Source organism: Camelus ferus, chromosome 8, assembly GCF_009834535.1.
Source record: "Camelus ferus isolate YT-003-E chromosome 8, BCGSAC_Cfer_1.0, whole genome shotgun sequence".
In the NCBI taxonomy this organism is placed as follows: Eukaryota; Metazoa; Chordata; class Mammalia; order Artiodactyla; family Camelidae; genus Camelus; species Camelus ferus.
Window position 1 is genome coordinate 48,822,259 of NC_045703.1, and position 24,126 is coordinate 48,846,384.

The following is a 24,126-nucleotide window of genomic DNA, read 5'->3' on the forward strand; positions in this document are numbered from 1 at the left end:
TTCCTAACCAGATTACCAAGGAATCTTCTTTAAGACAAAGTAGATGTACCAAAAAGAGGACATTTAGGATGTTTATAATTCAGTTAAAAAAAAAAAAACAACTCTTATGTGGCTTTTTAACATATAGATTTACCATAACTTAGGAAAATAATACCTTACACTTACACAACTTTTTACATTTCACAAGGTAATTGTATATAAGTTATCTCACTTAAGGGTCATGAGAATCCTATTCGTTGATACACCAGATGGAGAAACTGAGTCTCAGAGTGACCAAGTGACTGGCTCATGGTTTCCAGATGGCAGAGCTAGGGTCAGAACCCTGATACTCATCAAGGATGGTGTGCTTCCCACTACCCCATAGCTCATTGTCCCCTAATATAGGGTGAGGCCTAACAGAATTAATTTGGTTCATGCCTCATTCTATGATTTTTCTTGTCACCTCTTCAAATTTTGCTTGTGCCACCAGGAGACAATAACTAAACACCACATTACAAACCTGATATATGAAAAAGTTCAGCAAGGGGAGTTTAGCCATAGATACTGACTGCTTCCAAGGCACGGGCTATCAGCCATACTTTCAGTCCTCTGCACTGAGAGGGAGTCATCATGACCCTCTGCTCAAAGAAGCTCTTCTTTGAATCGTACCATAATAGACAATTTGCTGTCCTGTTTTTGGAGAAAGCCCAAATCTGATACCCATCTGAGAGGGGGAATTTGGAAACACAGAAATGTCTTCAGAATTAATTTTCACTGATGAACCCATTAAAAATGCCTGACTTAAAAGAGTGATACTCGAGAGAGATTATCCACATCCTAAATTTGAGTTTCATTTCTTCATTCTTTAGTCACAAAATGTGATCTGTGACAATTTACAGCTGAGAACAATTTACAAAGTGACCAAAGAAGGTAAACTTATTCAAAACAACTTGTACCATGCTCCAAAATGATGCTGACTTAGACCATGAGGAGAAAAATGTTTGCATCTCAAGATATAGAAGTGGAAGTTTCCAGATATTATCTTCTCCACATATAAGGATATTAGGCAAACAAGATTTAATCAAGGAATGTGAAAGAGAACACATTTCAAATGTCTTTTCCATCTTATTTTCCAGTAGCCTCAGCATTCAACAAGAACATTGACTGTACAGACGATAAACTTGTTAATCACTTTTCTGCAATAAAGCTTATCTCTGTCAGTACATCACTCATTCAAAAAGTTCCAATGTAATAACCCTAATATGGCTTTTATTCTACCCGTAATCTTAATTATCAGTTTTACTGTTCTGTACTCAACTGTCAGTATACAACTTGCCCTAAAAGCATTTTTGAAAATTATAATCTTCTTGAATTTTGAGTCATTAAACTTGATGGGAATCTTGGATTTTATTAAATTTCCTCAAAGCTCTTTTCCCCTTCCTAATGGTACTTGTTGGCTTACAGCATTGTTGGTATTTAGTCTCATAGTGTTTACCACCTCTTCAGACCACTTTCACAAGCAATTTGGTTACAAGACAGCCAAGTCCTGGCATGCTGTGGGCTGCTATCAGCTTCACCAAATTATGTATCAGGGGAAAATGAAAGCAGGAAGCATGTTGCTTTTTTTTCATTTAAAGAACAAGGTATTTTCAAGTCTCTCAAAGTATCTTTCATTCAATCATCTATTCAATGATTTATTCATGCATTCATTGAGCACCTACTATGTGCCAAACCAGACTCAGCCCAGAAAACACAACAGTGAATTAACTATAATTTTGCCACCTAAGCCCCCTACACCATCCTGCACTGAGACACTATTTTGCAAAAAACATTCAGTCCTTTGAAACAGAAAACAGTTAATTATGATGCAAGTAAGTAAGCACTAGTAGAGATATGAGCAGCCATATGACTAGAACAAAATTCAGTTGAACTTGCAATATGATCTTAGAATACGTATATACTATATATATATGCAGTGTGTGTGTGTGTATATATACACACACACATATATATCTATATAATCTCACACTCCTACCCGCACCTGAAGAATTCCAAGAATGAAAGTTATAGGTTTGCTCTATACTCTCTGATCCTCAATGTCTCTACCCACCACCATGAAGTTAGATGCCTTCATTTGAGGATTTCTCAGAAGAAGATACTACTAGAAATCTTCTTGAATGATATACATGGCTGAACATTTTTGTTAAGATTAAGCAAAAATATTTATTGATTTTACTTTTTTGATGCAGAAAATAGTCAAAAGCTAAAATCTGCTAATTTTGTTACGTGTTTTCCTGTTCTTTTATAATGTTTGAAATTTCTTACATATGGCAAATTCTCCTATTCCTTTTTAAAAAATTGTAAATAAGGGAAATCTAATTTAAAATTAAAATTGTTTCATCCAAATGTGTTTTGTAATAACTCAGTTTTGTTTGAAGGCTGCCATTCTTTGTTTCTATGAATTTTAATATAAGATTAGAAATGACAGCAAATGTGTGTGTGTATCTATATGCATGTAAAATCTTACAAAAGCAGGAAGGTGTATTGTAATACTTGGTCAAATTCAGTGCCATGAAGAAAATACTTAATCTGGGTAGTGAGCTGGGTTTACCCAAAGTTTAAATAAAAGCCAGCCTTAGCCAATGCTTGGTTCTTTTGATCATCTTCCTCATCTTTATCTTCCTCCTTCTCCTCCTCTTCCTCATCACCACCACCACCACCACCATCATCATCATCATCATCATCATCATCGCTATCATTTATCAAAATTTTGCTAACTCCAGGCATTATACTGGATACTTTATACATAATCCTCACGACAACCCCTCTAGGAAAATGATACTTAAGTAAACTGTCTATGCAGCTAGCTAGAGGGACAGAGCTAGGATAAAGTACATCTAAGTGTCAGGCTATTCCCACTAGTGTGTTAGCAGAGGCAGAACCACCCTCCAGCTCAGCCTGGTTGTGGAACAGCCCACATACAGGGCTGTCGTGCATGATTCCATGGAAGCATTGTGCCATCCGCCCCACAGCCCGGCACTCACATGACCTCAGCCTTGTGACTTGCTTCTGCATCAGCCAGGGCAGCGCGACAGTCGTCCAGGGGAAGAGGAGCGTGTCCTCAGAGGAGGTCATCTTTAATCCTTCAGTCCCTTCTCTGTGCCTCACCAGTTCTTGCATGAGCCCTCGTTTTCCCTCTAACTGGGTTCTTTCTTCCTCTTACTCACTTTTTCAAAGGAAGCTTAATTTTGCAGCTCAGACGCTGTCATTTAATCGGAATCTACGAGGTAACTGCAGATGGTCAGAAGGTGCCAGGGGTGGTTTCTACTGGCTCCTTATCCCCAAATCCTGGAACAAATGCTGCTGCCTGTTATCAGAGAGCAGCTCAGTGACAAATTCCATGACTGGAATTAAATTGCTTTAACTTCACTACAATTACTTCTTCTGTTGGGGAAAGTATATTCAAATTACGCAGTTTATTGGATTTTTACCAATCTCATCACTTAGGTACCTTTGTAGAATGTGTGCTAGATATGAGGTAGGAGCTAGGGAAAAAACATGCTGTTTCTTTCAGTCCAGATTTTAACACTGAAATTATCAGCAATTTTTCTGTCTGAAAAAAAGTAAAATCTCAGTAAATATGACCCAAAAAGAAGGGAAAAAAATAAGTTTTGTAAGTTTCCTGTTCAAGTCACATAGCCATTTTCAAATATATTGACTAACTTAGAAATCACATTTTTAATATTTACCGTGGGCAAGATGATCCCATGTTAATGATGTTCCTATAACCCCAGAAGATACCAATTAGATTTATCTGCTACGGAAAGCAACTTCTACCATAGGATTCTGGAACTTTTTCCAAAAGGAAAGTATTTAAATTCTATAAATGAACGCATATCTACTTCAACTCTTGCTTTTTTCCATTTTGCTTTCTCTGATTGATACAGTATAGCTGTGCATGGATTACCTCTCTGTTTCTAAAAAAGCTAGTTCTTAGGGAAATGATGGGGATATTCAGCCTGATGGCTTTCAGACATTTTCTTCAAAGTGTTTTTGTAATACTACTCTATGAAATTTTGAGGACAATGAACTGTGAACATCAGTGCCCTTGATGATATGAGCTAAAATGGCACACCAGTGATTTTCAAACTGATGATGGTTTCATCAATATGTAGCATCACTGGGCCATCTATACTGCAAAGAATTCTGGCAATAAATGTCACCAGTTTAATCTCTAAACTGAAGAAAAATGATTATTTTTGTTGGAATTACCAGGCAGATCCAAAAAGGTTAAGTATTAGGAAATCTAACAAGTAAAAATTATTGGTTGAGGGAAGGGGCAGGGAGGGGTAAATTAGGGGTTGAGGATTAACAGACACATTATTGTATATAAAATAGATAAACAACAAGGACTTATAGCACAGAGAACCATATACTCAATTTCTTATAATAACATATACTGGGAAAGAAACTGAAAAGAAAAAAATATATATGTATGTATATATATAACTGAATCCCTTTGCTGTACACCTGAAACTAACATTGTAAATTAACTACAGTTCAATAAAAAAAAAAACATTTTTTTAAGTATTGGTTGCAGAAATAAATAGAGTGGTAATAAACATGATAATTCTGCTAAAAAATATAACAAGATGAAATAAAATGGTCAAAGTTTTATATTACTAGAAATTTCATCAAAGAATGCAACAGATTAGATCTTTTTGTTGATAACGCCATATTTCTCTCTCTTGAAAAACATTCATACAAACATTTGTCAGTACTTACAATGTGTCAGATTAGGTGCTGGGAATAAGTAGGAAAAAAACACAACACACATGTCAGTAATAGTCTGCAATTATTTTGGCTGTACCATACTGTCAATTGGGGGGAGGAGTGATAAATATTTTTAAAAAGCAAGAAGACCAAAAATACTCTTACTATGTAACATCCATGGGTTAATCTTAATGAGTTTTGAAGTAGGTATCTAGATTACTTCCATTTTTCCACATTCCTGAAAACATCTAAAATATGGGACAGCCTGATGCAAATGAATTCTAGCCATCACCTCATCTCTGATGCTCCCACTCAGAATTCCATGCCTAGATGTAAGCTTCTGATTGGTTGAGCCAGGTTATAGTCTTGTACATCAGCCTTCATGAGACAGTTCCCTCAGCCTCCTTAACAAGAAACAGGGTATTGCCCTCACCAAGATTAATCTAATGTAAAACTTCTCCCAAATAGGGAAGGTGCTCCATGACTACAGCCAAAAGCACAGCAAATGGTCATATCACTCTCTCACCTTTGGCCCTTAACATCTTTATATGCTTTCATTCCCAAACCATTCCTTCAAAAATCATAAGTAAATAATAAATGTTTCTACTTAAGTATTTCAACTATTCTGCATCAGTAAAGTTGCAAGATACAAAACTAATATACAAAAATCAGTTGCAGTTCCATATGTTAACAATGAAATATCTGAAAAAGAACCTTTTAAAATCCTATTCATAACAGCATCAAAACAATAAAATACTTAGAAATAAATTTTACCATGGAAGTGAAAGGTCTGTACACTGAAAATTATAAGACATTGATCAAAGAAATGGAAAAATACATAAATAACTGGAAATATATCCCATATTTATGGATTGCAAAAATTAACATTGTTAAAATATCCATCCTACCCAAAGCCATCTGTAGATTCAATGCAATGTCTGCCAAAATTCCAATGGCATTTTTTATAGAAATAGAATTAAAATCCTAAAATTTATATGGAACCATAAAAGATCCCAAATGGCCAAAGCCATCTTCAGACAGGAGAACAAAGTTGGAATCATCACACTTCCTGATTTGAAACTATATTGCAAAGCTATAATAATCAAAACAGTATGGTACTAGCATAAAACCAGACACATAGTCCAATGGATCCAGAGCCCAAAAATAAACCCATGCATGTATGGTCAACTAATATTTGAAAAGAGAGCCAAGAATACTCAATGGGGAAAAGGATCTTTTTAAAACTGGTGTTGGGAAAAATGAATATATACATGCAAAAGAATGAAACTGAATCCCTACTTTACACAACTCAAACAACTCAAAAAGTTAACTTGAAATGGATTAAAGACTAAAATATAAGACCTGAAGCCATAACACTCCTAGAAGAAAACAGGAAAAAATGTTCCTCAAATGGGCTTTGGCAAAAAGATCTTTTGGATATGAAACTAAAAGTGCAAGCAACAAGAGCAAAAATAAATAATACTATATCAAACTAAAAAGCTTCTACAGCAAGAGAAACAATCAACAAAATGAAAAGACAACATACAGAATACAAGAAAATGTTTGCAAATCATGTATCTGATAAGAGATTTATATCAAAAATATGTAAGGAACTCATACAACTCAATAGCAGCAGCAGCAGCAGCAGCAGCAGCAGCAGCATCTGATTTAAAAATGAGCAAAGGACCTGAATAGGCATCTTTCCAAAGATTTGCAAATGGCCAACAGGTACATGCAAAGATGATCAACACCACTAACCATCAGGAAAATGCAAATCAAAATCACAATAAGATATCACCTTATACTAGTAAGAATGGCTATTATTAAAAAGACAAATGATAACAAGTGTTGACATAGATCAGTATGGCCCCTATGGAAAACAATAATGGAGTTCTTCAAAAAATTAAAAATAGCAATCCCACTTCTGGTTGTATATCCAAAAGAGAATAACTATCTTGAAGAAATATTTGTACCCCCATGTTTGTTGCAGCATTATTTACAATAGTCAAAACATGAAAACAACCCAAGTCTCCATCAACAAATGAATGGATAAAGAAAATGTGGTATTTACATGCAATGGAATATTATTCAGCCATAAAAAATAAAATTCTGCCATTTAGACAACATGAATGAACTTTGAGGGCGTTATGCTAAGTGAAGCAAGTCAGACAAAAAAAAAAATACCATCTGGTCTTACTTATATGTGGAATCCTAAAAAGAGAAAAAACAACTCATAGAAACAAGAGGTAGATTGGTAGTTGCCAGGGGTAGGGGTATGGGGGAAATAAGTGAAGGTGGTCAAAGGATATCAACTTTCAGCTATATGATGAATCAGTTCTGAGAATCTAATGTACAGCATGGTGACTATAGTTGATAATACTGCATTTTTTACTTGAAACTTGTTAAGAGAATAAATTCTAGAAGTTCTCAGCACAGAAAATAAATAAATAAAAATGGTAGCCATGTGAGGTGATAGATGTGTTAACTAACATTATCGTGACAAGCATTTCCTAACATGCATATATCAAATCATCAAAATGTACACCTTAAACTTACACGATGTTATATGTCAGTTTTCTCTCAATAAAATGGGAACAATTTTTAAGGAGACCAGATAGACAGGTGAGAGGTTCAGTTTTCATTTCAGTGGACACATACCTCCCTTGAAATCGGATATCTCTAAATCAGCTGAGACCAAAGTTGCATGAAAGATTTTTGTAAATGGTGTATCATTAAGAGTGTCATGTAAAGAACCACTTTAATTTACATCCCTTGTACAAACACCTGCATCTTCTGGTTCTTGAAGAATAGCACCATGTATCATTTGCTGATTCACAGCATGTGTTGCATTAGGCAGGACAAACACTAGCTCTCCAAGATAGTATCTTCCAGCTGGGGTTTTAATAGTTTTCAGTTGTTCTGAGTAGGCTTTTCAACTGTTCTCTAAGGCCAGGTACTTCTGAGAGATGGGTACATAAAACCTATGAACCTTAAGGACATCAACTTTAAATCTTCTTCTATAGAGTGAGTTCCTAAATCAAAAGCAACGTCGTGTGTGGGACACTAAGAATATATAGAAATCATTTCATAAATGTATAGCAGAAACCTAAAAGGCCATAAAGGCAAACAAAATCCAGAATAATTATTTATTGTAGTGAGGATAAATTGAAGGAGCTCTAACTATGGCTGGTTAAGAAATGGGAAGAGAACTAGAACCTGGTGGGTCTAGAGCTAAAGGACAGACAAAGCCGTCAGACTGACCCCACTGCAAGGAAGTAAGCCTACCATCCACATCTGTGCCTAAGGAAGTCTGGCAACCCATGGAGGAAATGCCAACACCACTTCCCAAGGGGCCTTAGGTCTAGCAGAAGGGCTACAGGAGGAGAACCTTTTGACAGAAGCACATAAACAAATCAAGCAGGAGAAAACATGGGAGCCCCAGGGGGGCTGATTCATTTGTTACACAGCCCAGACAGTGGCTGAGTATTTGGGGAGTGTGGTCATGACCTCAGAGAAGAGTCTGGACCCTAACAAGGGCTCAGGAGTTCAGAGTGGAGCTCAGATCCAGGAGTAACTATATGATCTGAAGAAACGGACCCCAACCTACTGAGTGAGAGACTTCAGGTGACAAGACTTTTCCAGCCTACACATGTTGGTGAGGCCAGGGCTACCAAGGCCAAGTAGAGTTGGGAAAGCAAGGATTAACACCATTGCTTTATTTATAGCTCATCTATGCCTGTTAAACTCTCCCTTACTTGTGTCTTATTCTTCCATTTCCTCTCACCTTGACCCATTCCATTTTCTGTAAGAGAACCCTACCCCACTGTGCTCTGGAATAGACAGACACTAAATATTGGTTTTTCAGCCTTGATCATCTTTGCATCCTCAGACAAGTCTAACAACATAACTTGTCCATGGTTACTCAACTATGTGTTGAACTGCATTGTTTTTCTATGGTACTAAGACAAAGTTAACAAGGATTTACTTTTGAGAGCCCTATGTTATCACTCTGATAGAAAGTACCATTGTAAAGGTTGCTCATTTTGACATAAATATAACAGATTGGACTCACTGGGAGAGCATTTTATACATGGAGGGGTGTTGCAACTGCTAAGGCAGCTGCATTCTTTCTAAAGAACAGCAAAGATCCTTTGAAACAATAAAAACATATAATCATTGTGTATTTTAGCACAGCCCCTGAAATAACAAAAGGCCTTTTGATAAGAGTTCTCAGCTACAAGTGTTTCTATGGATGCTTGAGGAGAATGGGCACACATTCACACTCCCTCATTTACAGTTGACTCATCTCTTTCATGACTCTTCCCAGTGAATAAAGAAGAATGAAATAGACATAAAATGAACATATACTGAGTCGCGGGGTGGCAGGAGGGCAATTTTTGCCTAGCTTTCAAAGAAATGGTGTAGTGCACTGAGTTCAAATACAGGGAACTGTGGGAGTTAAATGGGTTCAGAAAGTACCCATGGGTGTATTCAGCCCAAATTTGAGTCAAAGAGTCCAACAAAACTTACAAATGAATCAAAGAGAATCAAATTATAGCTTTGCGAATTTCTGAGGGCTTTTCAAATTAAATCATCTTTTTTTTTAAAGTAGAATAAAGGCCAAAGTAAAATCTTTTCTTAGCAAAAACATTTTAATAGCAGGCAAACAAAGCAACAGTTTCTAAGTCTCTACTGATCACTTCTTAATCCAAACCCTCTACCATGGCCTTCAAGATTGTAGGACTTGGGTTTTGACCCACATGCCAGCTTCACCTCAGTCCCTTTCCTTCTGCCACACAAGTCATCTTGCAGTTAGTTTCTTGATTTCACCAATATTTTATACTTTGGGCCTTTACACATTATGTTCCCCTTGCCCTAGAAATTCTGCCCCCCTCCCTACCCACCTTACATAACTGGCTCCTTCTAATCCTTTAGGTCTCAGCCTAAATGTGACTTTCTAAGAAAGATCATCCAAAAATTTTGATTCAAAGCAATCCCAAAACTAGCAGGCTTTTTATGGAAATTGACAAACTGATTATAAAATGTATATAGTGCTGCGAAGACTAAGAATGCCCAAGAGAATCTTGAAGAAGATGTAATAAGCACCAAGGGTAAAAGAAAAGGGTGCTGGATTGAAATACAATAAAATAGGAACTCTTCATCTAATGATATCGTTAAGACTATTAAAAAGCAAGCCACAAGTGTGCGTGTGTGTGTGTGTGTGTGTGTGTGTGTGTGTGTAGTCTTAAGTCCAGAATATATAAAGAATTCCTTAAAATCCGTAAGAAAAAAAAGACAACTCTGTGGAAAAATGGGCCAAAGACTTGAACAGGCACTCCACAGAAAAAAATAAACAAACGTCCTATTAACACATGAGAAGATACTCAAACACATTAATCATCAGGGAAATGCAAATTAAAACCACAATAAGGAAACATATGCACACCCTTTAACAAAGCTAAAATTAAAAACTGACAATATCAAGTGTTAGTAAGAATGTGGAAACAACTAGAATTCACATTTATTGCTGGTAGGAGTATAAACTGGTACAACCACTTTGAAAAATAAAACTGGCACATCTACTCAAGCTGCATATATACCCATAGAGTTCCTCAGTATCTGTGGGGGAATGATTCCAAGACCCTTGTGGGTACCAAAATCCATAGATGCGCAAGTCCCTCTGAGCATAGTATTTGTAGTATTTGCATATAATCTACCACATCCTCCTGTATACTTTACATCATCTATAGGTTACTTATAATACCTAATACTATGTAAATGCTATGTAAATAGTTGCATCAAATTCAAGTTTTGCTTTTTGGAACGTTCTAAAATTTTTCCTCCCGAATATTTTTGATCTGCAGTTGATTTAATCTGCCCGTATGGAGCGGCAACCGTACTATGATCCAACAATTCTCTCCTAAGTGTATAAACAAGAGAAATGTATACATACGCTTCTCAAACAGCATGAAACAACATATGTAACAGCACTTCATAGTAGCTCAAAACTGGAAGCAGTGCGAATATCCATCAACCACAGAATGGGAATGGTTAAGTAAAACGTGGCATATTCATACAATGGGATACCAAAGAGTAGTAACAGAACAAACTGCGTTTAACAACATAGAGAACTCCCACAAATACAACGTTGAGTGAAGTTAAGCCAGACACAAAAGAGTATATACGGTATGATTTCATTTACATAAACTGAGAAAATAGGCCAAATAATCTACGGTGCTCTTGCAGAAGTGGAGAAAAACAGTCTGCCACGCTTAAAATGTTTTCAAGTAGGGCTGTGGAACTAAAAACCAAAGCAACAATAAAAGAGCCACAAAATAGTGGACATCTGTTGTATTTTGTCCATCCAGCTCCTCTTTCCCTTTTCTTCTGGCAACAGTACACATCTTTCCTTTAAAAAGGATATAGTTTATGTAGTGATAATGAGGCTGACCAAACCCAATCAAGTCCCCCCAGTCATGATGATTTGTTCAGAAATGGACCTATGACCTGTGAAGGACTAGTCTGGGTCTTTGCTGAGATTTCCTACATAGAAATAGTACAGGAAAGGGTCTCCCTCCCTCTAGAGTGGCAAGTTGTAAGAAAAATTAAATTTGGAGCTGCCTACCATCATCTTTCCTAACCATGAGCAATAAGTCATTCTTTTTAAGTAATAGGTAAGAATGAGGCCAATATGTAAGAGAAATCAAGAGAAGCAGGATGGAGAAAGAAAGAGCATCAAAAACACACAAACCTGGGCCCCTCAATTCATAGCATTTATTTTTCTGCTTTAAAGAGTTTGCATTGGGTTTCTGTTATTTGCAGCTAAAAGTCTCTGTCTACTCTTGACCAGAAAACAAATACAGCAAAAAAAAAAAAAAAAAGAAGAAGAATTCGGGAAAAATTTAAGATATCTCCCCATGTTTCCAGTTATGTAGGCCTTCATTGGACAGATTTTAAAGATTTTCCAGATTGTTTTAGCAAACTTCATGTATTTACAAATTATTGACATTGAGTTGGTTTAATGATGCTTGAGAAGTCTTACACACTCAATTCTTTCAGATAAACTCTAAATTATTTGTTTAAAAAATTACATAGGCTCTTGGCATACCTACTAGAGTCCTTTTAAACATTTTACTGACCAAAATATCTTTATCAATAGAAGTTTGGGGAAGAAGGGGATAAAATTCAAACCAACCATTCCCATAGTTTTTATTAACTTTGTGAAACAGCGTGTCAAGAGAAAATAGTATGAGTTAAAATGAGTTTTCTGTATTATTTAGAGATTTTATTTACCCATTATATTAGAGACAGTAAATGTTTAAATTTCACTTAGGGTGCTTACTTCAGAATCTCAAACAAGAAAAGAATACCTACTTCCAGACATTTCAAGGGATATTAAAATTATCAGCATATGATAATTTTGGAGGCTTTGATTTATCAGATTGATTTCTGCCATCCAACAACCTACCATTTAGTTTGTGAAAAGAGGTATCATCTCCATGAGTTGAATAATCATCAAGGTAAAAGACAATAGTCATTCCAGAGAGCAAAGCTGGGCAGCCTCACATCTGCAATGAGTGTGACTGGCTTGCAGTCTGTGTCTCATCTCTGCTAGAAAGAAAGGGACCAATGGAAGAGTCTGATATTAAATTTAGAACCCAGAAAACACGAAATTAATTACTGTCTATCTAAGAAAGACGACGAGATAGAAAAAATGTCCTTCACAGGGAATATAGCCAATATTTTATAACAACAGATGGAACATAACAGTAAAAACTGTGAATCACTATGCTGTACACCTGAAATTTATATAGTATTATAAATCAACTATACCGCAAGAAAAAATTGAAAACGGAAAAAAGAAAAGATGTCCTTCAGTATTGAGAATTAGTATAACTCCTGTGATCTAAGCCAAAACTCAAGAAATAAGCCTAAGGAATTTGAACTAAAAAATACTTACATTCTTTTTTTTTTAATTAAAAAAAATGTTTCTTAATTGAAGTATAGCTGATTTACAATGTTGTTTTAGTTTCTAGTATACAACACAATCATTCAGTTATACATATATATATTCTTTTTCATATTCTTTTTCATCATAGGTTATAAGAAATTGAATATAGTTCCCTGTGCTATACAGTAGAAACTTGTTATTTATCTAGTTTATATATATTTATATATAGTAGTGTGTCATTTACTAATCCCAAAGTCCTAATTTATCCTTCTCTCACCCTCTTCCCCTTTGGTAACCATAATTTTGTTTTCTACATGAGTCTGTTTCTGTTCTATAAATAAGTTCATTTGTATCATTTTTAGATTCCACATATAAGTGATATCATATGATATTTTTCTTTCTCTGACTTACTTCACTTAGTATGAAAATCTCTAGGTCCATCTATGTTGCTACAAATGACATTATTTCATTCTTTTTATGGCTGAGTAGTATTCCATTGTATATATACACACCATAACTTCTTTATCCAGTCATTTAGGTTGCTTCCATGTCTTGACAATTGTAAATAGTGCTGCTGTGAACATTGGGGTGCATGTATCTTTTTGAATTTGAGTTTTCTCCAGATATGTGCCCAGGAGTAGGATTGCTGGATCATACGGTAAATCTGAAAAAATGCTTACATTCTTAATGTTTATAATCACTTTGTGAATCTTTACCACTCGTTATTGGGACCAAAAATACCGGAACAAATGAACTATCATTTGAACTCATCCAAAACATTGAGAAGCAACTCAAAATACATATCCTGGTTATGGCTGCTCATGCACATCAATCATACTGTCAAGAAACAAAACATATTATTGATCTAGTCAAGCAAATAACCCACTTTACCTTACAGCCATAACTGAAGAACTACAACCTCTCTCTCTGCCAGAGTCTTGGTGTATATCTAAGTGTGTATCTGTAGTAATATTTTGTTGTTAATCATTTATATATCCTTCTTATTTTTTATACACTGCAAATAATGGCTTTCAAAAATTAAGAAAAAATACAACAATTTCCAGGAGTCATAGCCATCCATCTTCAAGCAATAGAAATCCAGCAAACATGTGAGTCATACACCGAGTGAGTCAGTCAAATCAGAGGCTCTGCTAAACTGGTGATTCACCATTATACTGCATCCATATTCACGTTTTTCCTGTCGCTTGAAGGCAAACACGAGAGATTAAATTATTTTTAAAAACCCATCTTCTTGACAAACACACCAAATTTGCGAGTGAAGCTGGTAACTTCGTTTGATGCCAAGCTTCTCTGAAGTAAATCACATATCTCTGCACAGCCCGGACTGAGCCACGTCTATCAACAGCCACTGACAGATGCCAACCACACAGGGCAACACAGGAGAGAAAGACTGAAATGCCAGGTCTCGACCTTCGTGCATATCAAGGGCTTAAAAAAGATGTTCAAAGTAAGGAAGAAGGAGTGCTGAGTTCCCATTTTCTCCCCCTGTAATGTGGGCAGATCACTGTATTTTCTTGCGAATCCCAGAATCATGGCTGGATAAATTAAAGTGATGCCAATTAGCCTACATGTCCCATCAGGTTAGGGTGGAGATTGAACATTTGGTTTGCTCTCTATACCACCAAAGAAAAAAGAGAAAAGGAAAGCATCTCTACTCTAGCCCTGTGCCAACAGTACCTGTAATTCTCACTTTACAGGAATGAAGCTTTTGAATGAAGCAATCCATTTTCAACCCTGCTGCATGATAGGATCACCTGGGGAGCTTTTAAAAATCTCATTACCCAAGCCCAATCCCAGACCAACTAAATTACCATCTCTGGAGGTGGAGTTTAGGCACTCACTGGTAATTCTTTTAAGTTACCCTGGTGATTCTGATGTGTGGCCAGGAGTGAAGGCCATGAGAAAGAACAGTCCCACACCAGAAGCTTCTGCATCATCTGGGAACTAACTTGTCAGAAATGAAATTCCTGGACCCCACCTCAGATGGACTGAGTCAGACACTTTGGGGACAGGATCCAACAATCTGATTCGCATTTTAACAAGCCCTCCCGGGGATACTGATGTAAGCTAAAATTATAAAATAATACGATGGAATAAACTATTAAAGATTCTGGTTAAAACTCAGTGTTATCTAGAAATAGTAACATGTTAAATCGTTTCACTGACTCTAGCACTTTTTTAAACATTTTTTATTGATTTATAATCATTTTACAATGTTGTGTCAAATTCCAGTATAGAGCACAATTTTTCAGTTATACATAAACATATATATATTCATTGTCACATTTTTTTTCTCTGTGAGCTACCATGATCTTGTGTATATTTCCCTGTGCTTTACAGTATAATCTTGTTATCTATTCTACAACTTTTATTTAAGCTGTTCCTGAAAGAATGGGACAGAGGATAAGTAAGCTTAGATGGAAAAAGAAGCACAAAAAGAGACATAACCAGTGCTGTCCGATACAAAGATTATATGAGCCACAAATACAAGCCACTTTGTAATGTCACATTTTCTAGCTTCCACACTAAAAATAAATTTTTCAAAAACAAGTAAAATTACATTAAATAAAATTTATGTAACCAAATATATCCAAGATGTCATCACTTCAACATTAATCAATATAAAAGTCATTGATAAGATATTTTATATTTTGTTTTCAAACTAAGTGTTCAGAATCTGGTATTTTACACTTAAAGCACATCTCAGTTTGTACCTACAGTTGGAGCTACATTTCAAGCTCTCAATAGCCACATGCAGCCAGTGGCTACCATATTGGATAGAACACATCTAGGCGATTGCTTCTCAAACCTTGATGTGCATATGAATTACCTAGAAATTTTAGAAATGCACATTCTGATTTAGAAGATCTGGGATGGGGCTGGAGATTCTATTTTCTTACAACTTCTCAGGCCTAGCCAGGTATAAAATTTTGTGGGGACAAATGCAAGATGAAAATACAAGACCCCTTGTTCAAAAAGCAGGAAAAAGTGCCTTCGAGGGTGCTAAAATATAAAACTTCGTCCTTTTTTCTGTGGTCTCTCTTCAACCTGTCATAGTGTTTGTGTTTTGTATTTGCTATTTGATGTTACATTCCTTGGGCTTGGGATGGGTCGAGGGTAGCGATACCTAGGGTTAAATGCAGACCTTCACAGGCAAGGGTGGGGGACTACCCTGCAGTCTGGACTGTGCAAACTGCGTCCAGGGTCCCTGCATCCAGGATACGTGTTGTTGTTCTTTATGTTGTAAAACCTGGAACTCTACCTACAGAAGAATTCTACATACACAATAGTTTTAAAACTTCCAGATTTTATACCGTAAAAGTAGATCTTTTTGCTTTCCTATGAGAGATACGTTGCCTCTTTCAAGCCTAAATCCCTTTACCCTCCAAAGAAGGAGGTTTGGCTCTGAGAATCCTGGCAGTTTGCCTCAAAGGAGACAAGTACGCTGGCCTTTTAAACAGTGAGAGGTGTCGAATGAAGCCAGTGTCAAGAAAATCTGACCTTTCCCTCCCAGGTTCCTCCTTTTGACTTACTGGTCCCAAAACACATAGAACCTGACTGCTTGTCAGAAACGGTGCAGGAAAAGTATACTTATGAGAATGATGGGAAACTCTTATCCTAGCTTTCTTATAACTGATTGATAATCTTCCTTAAATCACTAAGCTTCTGAGGTGACTTAAAAGGAAGGTGTGCCACAAAAGACTACAATGAAAGTAAACAGACTACAGTGAAAGTAAACACCAAGAAAGATACAACTCAGACTGTATTGTTAGAATCAGAGAAAAAACAAGACTCCAATTTATAGGCCAAATAGTCCAAGAAGGTAACAATAGTAGGTTTGCAAATCATTTCTGAGTTTCTTGCCACCCAAAGTGAAAATGGGAACACTCAGTTTCATTGTTTTCGCACATCCTCCACCAGGAGAAAACACCAATTTCCCAGAGACAGCAAAACATTTTCAGTGCTTAAATCTAAAAGAAATTACTCACCTGGATGCTGAGAATTATGATGGCCGATGTGCTCAATCATATTAGTTGGGGGTGGGGGAAAGATGCCAAAGCAATCTTCCTTGGCGGTTTCCTGTGGTTCCTCTGTTACAGGCAAAAGCACAACTGAAAATAAGAAATAGAAACAGTACGTCTATATCCCCTTGACAGGGGATTGTATCATTCCTCTGATACAGTTTCGTATTGGATTGTATATGGACATGTGTCTCACAGCTGGATTTGATCATCGGGAGGGGTAGAGGGCGGGTGGATACGGCAGACTTGCTAACAAGCAGTGCACATCAAGCTCTCGGATGCGACAAGATCTACTGTTGATTGATTGTCTGACACTGTCAAGCTGCAGCAGAGACAGAATTCATAGGCATGGTTGCGTGGTCTGTGATGAAAGGAGCGGGATCCCATATGACGACCATGTTCTCATAACCTGTTACTACACATATGGTTGGAAACCACCTTATCGTCCATCTCTGGGAAAGCAAGTCATTTGGATAATGCAAAAGACTGCGGACATGTGCAGATCTTGCACTAGTGACTACAGAGACTGGTGGCCTCCTGAGAATGTCCAGACTTTCTGGATTAGTGTAAATGATTTAGCTTATAAATAAAAAGTCAGCCTGGCCAGCATCAAGCTACTAATGTTAAAGAAGTTATTAAAACAGAGCCAGGAGACATTACCAAATAAACTCTCTTCAACATGTGAAGCCACACGGCTCAGGCCCTCATTTGAGCACTGAATGACTGTCTCTTACAGACTCAGTCTCATGGAGATCAAGAAGGAAATATCCGTAAAGGGTCTATCACTAAAATAAATTACAAATTCCTTTACTGAGTTAATAGTTTGCAGACCTTTGAAATCAAATTATATAGATTAGTGTGTGAAGGAAGAAAGGGATGTGAATGCAGTAAAGAGACACTAGGCATGGGGGTCTGATATCAGGAAAAAGAAAAAGTGAAATTTTTACAGTGTGAACAGATGGGGAGATAACTGTAAATGTAAACCCTGTGAATTTAAAGTTCTAAAATTCTATGAGACTCTGATCATAATAGAACTTAATAGATTTCAGTCTTCAAATTGACTTTCTCATATTTCTTTCAGACATGAAAAATCCTGGATGACCACATCAACTTACAGTAAAGATATTGTTTAAATCCCAGAATTTAAACAAAACACCGCCACTTATATGCATTGAGAATTTATCATTTTGCCATAAAATTAGAATTCTAATTTCCTGAGAATCTACTGAAGACATTTTTAAAGCCCCACCAAAGGGTTAAAATATATGTTTATAGTCACTTTTATTTCAATTAGTGTTTTTTTAAACTCTGGCTGCTATGCCAGTTATTATTTTAATTAAGTTTTTTACTACTAGTGCTCATTTTAATGCATTAAATGTCATCTCTAATGGAAGGAAAGCAGTTTAATGCCATCTGAAATTTGGTGGAGCTTTGTAAAGTTTGTTTTTCTCTAAAGGTGAATCTTAAAATTCCCTCCACCTCATAGCTTTGGAGCCAAATTCATGTCGATTTAACTTGAATGCTCAGTGACCCAAGAAGAGGATTACTAGCAGCTTTCTTAGGCAAAGGAATATTGCCCTGAGTCTAATAAAGTTCTCACTGTCCAATCAGGTTTTCAGCAATTGAGTTCATCCTCATTCTCTTCTTTTCAACTTCACAGCAGAAGGAATAACCTTGGGATGTAGGTCTCCACAGGGTCCAGCCCCTTTAATCCAGGACCTAACATCACTAGGAAATCAGCACCCTGTTTCTGTCCTCTGCAGGGGAATCTGTGAGTGGACAGCACTCCCCCTTCACTGCACACATCACAGCTTGTGATCATACACTGGTGTGATTATTTAATTCACGTCGGTTCTTCCAACAGAACGTAGGTGCCTAACCAGTAGGCACAGTGCTTACTTGGCACACTCTTGTGCCCTGCATGGTGGCAGGCCCTTCCCTGGCACCCAGTGATTGTTCGTTGACTGAATAAGTGAACATTTAAGCTGAGAAGAGACTAACAAACTTCATTGTCTGCCTTGCCCTTAATCCAAATGGTAGAAATAAAGAAAGATTTGGTTCTGATTCTCATTTATACCTTAAACTGTTCTAGATATATTTTATATAATATTCTAGTTGGTATATTTTAGTTAGAAAACTACCCTTTGATTTAGTAAGCAATTGGTGTGTTTACTACTATTTGGTAAACAATGAATATGAGCGAGCTACTGCATAACAGTCAGGAGTGCACAACACGTAGAGCTAAGGGACGGCGACAGGGAAGTTGTCTAGGACAAAAAGACCTAGAGGAGCCGAGGGCCTTTACAGGACTATCAGCCTCACAACCAAATTAGATCCACTCTTAGGAGAATTGCCTGTTCACGCTGGTGTGGTACCCAGCCTGGAGGAGGCCATGGATGTAGACAAAGATGCTTGTCTTTTCCCTCATCTCCTGATTCTTCTCTCTCATTATTACCTCCTGCACCCAAAGCTGGGGAGGGCTAAGGGATGCTCATTTAGATGAAGAGATTGTATTTTCCTATTTCCTGCCTTAATCTCTCTCTCTCTCTCTTTTTTTTTTTAATTCTTAGTTTTTATTGAAGTGTAGTTGATTTACAATTTTAGTTCAGGTGTACAGCAAAGCAATTCAGTTATACATATACATTTTTTTTTCAGATTCTACATGCCTTAATTTCTTGGCAGGGAATCTTTACATTTTTCTCCTTTAGATTTTTTTTCCAGAATAGATTAAATTAGAATCCCCCTTAGAATTCAATCTTTCAAGTAATATAAATATACATATATTTTAAATGATTAGATCGTTAAAGACATTAGAACTTTTTTTCTCACTGTAAGAGAATGAACAATCCAGCGAGGTGGTCAGACAAGTGCTGCTCACTGCTAACCTACAGAAGGGCCCCCTTATGGGGGCGATTGCAAGGCAGGGTCACTCCTTTCTGATTGGCCCACATTTTCCTCTCAGTGCCCTTTGGACAAGCTCCAGGGTACATCCGGCACCGAGTTCTTATGCTGATCACATCACCTTCTGTCTACTCTGCCCTGCACTTCTGTGTGAAGAATTCCAGGTTCCCAAATGCCCTTCCCTTTCTCTCTGTACCCAGATCTATGATATCTAGCCAGCAAATTTACAATGATGATAAGCTGATAAAAGTTAAAGGAATTGGTCGCTAGGAGTATACGTATTGGAAACCAGATGTAATGCCTTCAGCACGGAGAAGCAAATCTCTAAAGGTGGCCTTTCAAGGAGCACAGAACAGGAAGGTGCATGGAGTCAGTGAAGGTGGGAGAATATTCAAGGCTAACAATGGTGACTGTTGGACTGGCAGGTCGCAGTCCTGGAAATACACACCTACACATAAGAAGGTCAGTTTACTTGGTGGCACATTCTTTTTCATCTCTCCAGTGAGACGAAAAAATTTAGAAGGAAGAATTTGGGAAATGTGACGTAAGAAAGAGGGGAGAACTGTTTTGGTTGGTGGCATTCCCTACACTTTCTGTCACAGAGTCGCTGAATGAATACACTTTGTTCATATTTCACCAGCCGAGTACTCAGCACTCAACCCCTCACCACTGCTCCCTTAAACCCAGGTCACTGGAACCTTCAACTCCTCTCCCATTATGCCCTTTCTGAAGACCTAGATCTTAGTGCAGGTGGTTTGAACTATTTATTAACCTAAACTACAGAGAAACTTCTTCATTTTTCATCCTTTGTGAACATGTAGACTTCTCTTCTTTCTCCCCTTTACCTCTCCTCAGTGAATTTTCCCAAGAATCCTTGGAGAAAGGTAGGAGTTACTTTAAATAGCCTGAGAACTACTTCAGTTTTCATCTGTCTGTGGTCTTTAGCCCTGAAGTTAATCATTACTCTTAAAGAAGCTTGCTATCTCTTAGAATTGACAGTAGAACTGAACTTTTTCTCAAAGAATTCTAAGCTCTTCACACGCAGCCAAGTTTTGCAGTTTTGCAGCAATCAAAAAAAAAGAAAAGAAAAGTTTCCCCTTGGTCAGCAGTGGGAAGCAGGTGACAGGAACATGCATGCCCAGGTGAGGCCACAGTGAGTAAGATGGGCCGCCCAATGTGGGGAAAATCAGCACCACAGTTATTGCAAGACAGGCCTCATCAAGACTCAAGGCCAAGTGCTAGTGTGGCAGCAGCTGTTTGTTTCCTCTTTGCCACAATTCTCCTGTCTCACCTCTTCCTCTTCCTTGCCCTTTTATTCAGAAGAAAACATCAGCAATGAATCATCACGTATCATCTTATCTTCAGTGTTTCTGTTTGCTAACTATGTATGCTGAGTGCCAGGTCAGCATCTCTTGTATCAAATCTCTTCCCCTCCCCCCAGTTTGATCTTCCCCTCCCAAATCTAACCCAGCCTCTCTGCCTCCCAAACTTCTCTTCTTTCTTCTCCCCACCATTGAGGCCTACTTATCCAGGGTCTAACCGCTGAACACCAGACAATCCTTGGTTCCCAGGAGGACTAGGACCACATCAGATAGTCAGCTTTTAATTTAGTTTCAAGAAGGCTCCAAAACAAGGCTGTGTTGATGCAAACAGTAAGCAATTTTATATGGAAAATATGCTTATGGAGACAGAGAAATTAAGAAATTCTAGCTTTAGGTATCAATTCAGGTAGACAAGAAATCCAACTGTGAGAGCAAATGAACATTAGCGTATCATAGTACAGCTACAGTTGTAAGATAGTCAAGAGAGAGCAAGAGCAGAGTGCAGAGGGTAATAGCTTAGTGGTAGAGTGCATATTTAGCACTCACAAGGTCCTGGGTTCAATCCCCAGCGCCTCCATTTAAAAAAAAAAAAGAGCAAGGACAGAAAATGGGCCACCACCATAGGCTACCACATGCACTAGATATTTTAAATGCATTGATTCAATTCCATTCCACACATATCAAGAGCTGACAATGTGCCAGGCACTATGATACGTACCAGATAAACAAGACACGTCAGTTTTCTGTCCTCACAGAACTTGCAGTTTAATAGGCAAGAGACACAAAGTGTATGACATGAAAAGAGCTGTGATGGGAGAACATGGTGAAGTTGGGGTCCGTAGGAGGATTTGTCCCCAGAGAAGTTCAGTGAAGGCTTCTGGAGGAGTTGACATCTCAGCTGGGAACTGAAGGCAAAACTGAAGGTCAGGAGGGAAGGGGAGTTTAGTCTTGGCCACAAACCTGTGAAGTTAACTATGACTGGTTCTACTTTCCCAGGAAGGCAAGCAAACCTCATAGGGGTTAAAACAGCTACCTGATCTTCCAAATCCTATCAGTGGTGGATGTGGCCTCATCCTCAGGCCAACTGAAGCCCAGGGCTGGGTTGGTTCCTCATACCCACCAGGCCTCTGGTTGCACCTCACCTCTGTACTGGTTCTCAGCCCTCAGAGAGCCCCTGTCAGAATGGAACTGTCTGGCCACAAAGGAAGCCAGGACAATGCTGACCCATGGGGATTTTATCACTAAACAGCAAGGCCCCCCAAAAGGGCATCCTTCCAGTCACCTCAGAGTTCCTGAACATTCTCACTCTACTCAGGATGAGTTCTAGAGTCTAAGTAAACTTGTTCCTGCAAAATAGCGTGCAAGTGCTTTCCAAAAGCAAAGAGAGAAGCTTTATTTGGAGAAGAATTGTCATGAGTACTTTTTTTTCCAGTTGTTATTTCTTGTTATTGAAGTACAGTTGATTTATCATGTTTCAAGTGCACACCAAAGTAATTCAGCTATACAAATATATTATATATTATATTTATATATTTTATATATATATATATACACACACATACACACACACACATGAGTACTTTCAAAGCAAAGTCTTTTATAAACACTATAACATCTTTCTCTTTTTGCGGGGGGGTTGGTTTTGGGGGTTTTTTGTTTTGATTTTAATTTTAATTATTTTTTATTGAAGTATAATCAGTTTACAATGTTGAAAGAGATGCCCCTGGATTACTAAGGGCTGACTTTTCACATCATAGAAAATCTCAGGAGATCAGAGACGATCACAGACAGTCGAAGAAAAGAGGCTTGATTAGATAGTTGGCTTTCATTCTGGCCTCATTCATAGGCTCGAAATCCTCAGAGGAAAATGTGAAGTTACTGACGTAAATGTCCATCACTAAGTATATTTATTTAAAACTTGACTGGCAAAAGGCAAACATGGTAGATGTTAATGAAGAAATAAAACCAACAGCTGACTTGTTTTCTTTACTCAGTGATAGTACATTTGTTTGGAAGCCTGCTTGCCAGACTTGAGGCCAACTTCTTGCAGGTCACATGAGAGCCTTCGAAAGTGATGAAAATCTCCTTTTGACATGAATGAAGATAAGAAGCCGGTAGCATGTCCAGGACACATAGAGGCAGAGACGTTCCCTCCACTGAAGTCTGTGTGCCGTGCAGGTAGCAAAACGTAAGACATCTAACACTTTACTTTGCACTCAGATTTCAGGATGGAAATTAATCTTCGTGTAGCCGGTGAGGAAGGAAGCCTCCCAAAGGTGCCAGCTGTGCTTTCAAGGGGACTCATGTTACGTGGGTGATGTGTGTCAGGCTCACATATTCACTAACTAGCTTGGATATTTCTGGAAGACACTAGAGAGCCTCATTTTGGTGAGGCAGCTCTCTTCCCTTCTCTATACAACAAAATTATGCAACGCTCAGGAAGCCCTCCCTTGGCAGAATCCTTTCTCACTGTGGCCCTTTCAGCCCTTAGCAGGTTGCTGATGTGAACTCAGTTCCAGATAAACACCAATTGTCTGTCCTCTCTCCTTTCCAACACCAAAGACATTCACTTTGACCTAGAGCTCCTCTCACACATTTCTGTTCCTACGGAGATGAGGATTATCTCAAGTTGCACCAATGATTAGTTCCAGTTTCCTTCAACCTAAAAAAAGACGTTCTTTATTTCTAGCCATTCCACCTAGACTTCCCACATCTCTCTGTTCTTGAAGGTATCTGATCTGAAAGTAACCCAATATTAAATATCAGGTATCAGTTGTCTGTCTGTCTATCTATCTATCTATCTCTATCTCTGTCTTTATCTCTATCACTCTCTCGATCTCTTTCCCTCACCATCAACCATCACCACCACCAGGATAAACTCTGAAGTAGGTCAGAGACAGGCAGAGAAGCTCAGCACCAGATTTGTTCTTTATTCAGTTCAGACGGCTCACACTTCTATGATCATAATATGGGGCTGGCATCTGGCTTAAGTAGCTTCCTGTTTTCTGCCTCCACTTTCTCCCCACCTTCAGCCCCCAGTGAACTCCCACAATAGAGCCCTTGAGCAAAGAGTAACAGGAATGCCGTGTGTCATTTTAGTTCTTGCATTTTATCTGTAACTTGCTTCTTATTTTCAACGAGGCTGAGCTAGTGACTG

General features: G+C 37.9%; 1 long non-coding RNA gene across 1 annotated transcript in view; it reads right to left on the reverse strand.

The window, feature by feature from the left end:
* LOC106730096 overlaps positions 1–24,126 on the reverse strand; it is a 92,013-nt gene that overhangs the window by 12,981 nt on the left and 54,906 nt on the right. Inside the window, exon 7 of the long non-coding RNA XR_004322009.1 lies at positions 16,714–16,836. This is a non-coding gene — a long non-coding RNA (uncharacterized LOC106730096). The remainder of the gene's footprint in view (positions 1–16,713; positions 16,837–24,126) is intronic.